This window comes from Nestor notabilis, unplaced genomic scaffold (assembly GCF_000696875.1).
Source record: "Nestor notabilis isolate BGI_N333 unplaced genomic scaffold, ASM69687v1 scaffold15151, whole genome shotgun sequence".
NCBI lineage: Eukaryota > Metazoa > Chordata > Aves > Psittaciformes > Psittacidae > Nestor > Nestor notabilis.
Genome location: NW_009913469.1, coordinates 7,863 through 10,462, shown reverse-complemented (window position 1 = coordinate 10,462; position 2,600 = coordinate 7,863). Strand labels below are relative to the sequence as shown.

The 2,600-nt window shown below is 45.8% G+C and overlaps 1 protein-coding gene across 1 annotated transcript in view; it reads left to right on the top strand.

Moving 5' to 3' along the window:
- LOC104412485 (chromosome unknown open reading frame, human C11orf85) overlaps positions 1-2,600 on the top strand; it is a gene marked incomplete at its 3' end in the record, with an annotated part of 11,095 nt that overhangs the window by 1,058 nt on the left and 7,437 nt on the right. The window lies entirely within an intron of this gene.

Below are 2,600 nucleotides of genomic sequence, written 5' to 3'. Positions count from 1 at the left end.
AAACATAGCCACATCCAAGCTACTATGGAGAAAATTAACTGGGAATCTCAGTCAGAAGCAGCACTACCTTGGAGCTCTGTACTCAGAGTATGTACTTGTTTCTTGGGCTGTCTGCTGTTAGCAATGTGCCTTTCACTGGCCTTGTAATCTGGCGCTCAAGTATGGATGCTCCTTCAGAAGCTCTCTGTGGCTGTTGGCAGATGTTTGTTGCGCTCTCAGAACTTTTTCTATCAAGGTTCCCTTTCCACTGCCTCCTTCAAATGTGTTTGTGATGAACCTGTTTGTCTTACTGTTTTGAAACAAGAGCGAGCCTCTCCTGCAGGCAGAGGGGCTGAGCAGGACTTTTAGGATAACTGCTTCTCTCCATTTCTAGAGACACTGTAGTGAGAAATGAGAGTGAAGGGAGAGTATTTTAGTCTGTGGTGCTGCTGGCATGCAAGAAAGAGTAAGGTAAACTGCCTTTGGGTGTGCAGGGGACAATGAATAGGAGGATTGTGAGAGGTAATGGTCGTGTGGTTAGCCTCAAATAGGAAGCTGGGGTTAGTAGCCACCAAAGTAACTAAAGCACAAGATGGGAAAGATGTAAAACACGTAAAGAGGGTAATCTTTTACAGGTAAAAAGAAGGCTATCCCTGAGGAATCTGCTTGTGTCTGCTGGTCAGACACACAGAGATGATGGTCAAGTGCTTTGCAAGTGGGCAAAACCTTGACCATCTCACTCAAGGAGCTCTGGAGTTTTAGTTTGAGACTCAGAATCCTGGAGGCTGCGATCTATAATCACAGAAGTTTGAGCTGCTCTGGCAAAAGGAGCTGGAGCTGCTCAGGTTTAAGGGGAGTATTCCAAACCAGGTGCTTCCTGATTGTGTGCTGCTGAAGGCGTGTTCTGTAGAACTCAGCCTTGGTTGGAAACTTTCTGAGTTGTTGCTGTCTGAGCCTCTGATAAAGAATTAATAGCAATAGTATTCATAAATGTTAATAAAAGCCCCCAGAGCAATGGCTCAGGAATATCTGGCTCCCTGTGTACATCCTTTGAGGCTATGGTCATCATCAGACAGCAGTTCAAGGTTAATGCCCTCACAGGCTTTTGCAAAGACTTAACAACTGTTGAGGTTAAATCTCTTTTCGTGGTGGCCAGCATGAAGAAATTGTGACTGAGATCCTTGGGACTCAGCAAGTATCCCTGCATCAGATAAACAGAACAGCATTATGCCATCCTGAAAACCCTGTTTTCATGCCAGTGACATGGCAGCAGGGCTGAAATGCCACAGACAGTGATCTGAGCATCTGCCTATGGAGTGGTTTTAGGAGTGTGGATGGATTTCCTTTTGCAACCAGATGTGCTCAGACACTGCCAGAGCCCGGGTTTACTCTGGAACTGACTGTTGTTAGCTGCAGAAGAATGAAAGAGAATGTGCTGTGAATGTGAACATCATGCCAAGTAGGCTGTCTCCAGGCCTGAAGCTATGTGAAATTTCATGCCACACTTGTCTCCTTTTTCCTTTGTTGAAGTAGGCTGGGTCTTTGAAATGCTGCTGCATGACTTTATTTTGGGATGACGTAGTACACCATTGTTTCTTTAGCTTTGCTTGTTAGCATTTTTGCTGGAACAGTGTCACATCCAGAGGATTAACCTCCCTCCTTGTTTTGTTCTCTTGTTGACTTTGGAGAGGAAGGTGTGTTGGCTGTCTTGTGGTGTCGTGTGGTGTTCAGAAGATCCTTGAAATGTTGCTCTTGTCCATGACTGAGCTCTTTCCCTCAGCATAATCCCTTTGGAAGGCTCTGCTGGTAGTGTGCACATGTTTCTGAAGAGCCTGTGGGTGTTTGATCTCCTGGTGGTCAAGAGAGCGCTGCATTTGTCTGAGCTAGCCTGTCTTTACCCCTGTGTGTCTTTTGTGCATTGCAATTATTGTTATACTTGAGAGAACAGGAGGAGAGACTTTTGAAGGACCTTTTTGTGTTTCACAGTAATTTCTGGAACTGGTAGTGCAGTTGTCAAGTCTGTCTTCATGTCAACATAGTCAAATATAGCAAAACCAACTCCTTGTACACCAAGATTTGTGAAACTTCCCCACCGTGTCATGGTTGTGGTGAGTGGGCGTGCTTATTCAGAGCATCTGGATTCACTCCCAATTGCTAAGACAGAGTAAAGGAGTAAGTCCTAAGTGCATCCATAGCCTTATGTCCAAAGCAATGCTATCAGTCTGTCTGCAGATTTGGGAAGCAAAACTCCTTTTGCCCGCAATAAGATGGTGACTGATCTGAGGCCTGGTTCCCAAAAGAACATTGACAGAGTTGCAAGAGCTGATCATAGAGCTAATCATCTACACATGCATATTGCTAGAGCAAGGTCATCTTCACCGAAGGTCTCCTGAATCCCCAGCAAAAACCAGGTAACAATGAAGGTTCTTCCCTTCTTTAAAGATGAGCCTGTTTCTGCCTCTCTACACTCCATCTTAAAAGACAATACTGACCCCCTCTTCCCCAGCCCCGTGACCCAAGCAATGAATGGCCTGCAGGCAGATGGCAGGTCTGACATCCTTGTCAGGACACCCTGGATGGATGTTCTTCCCACCCTCTTCTCATCACCACAGCAGCGTCCC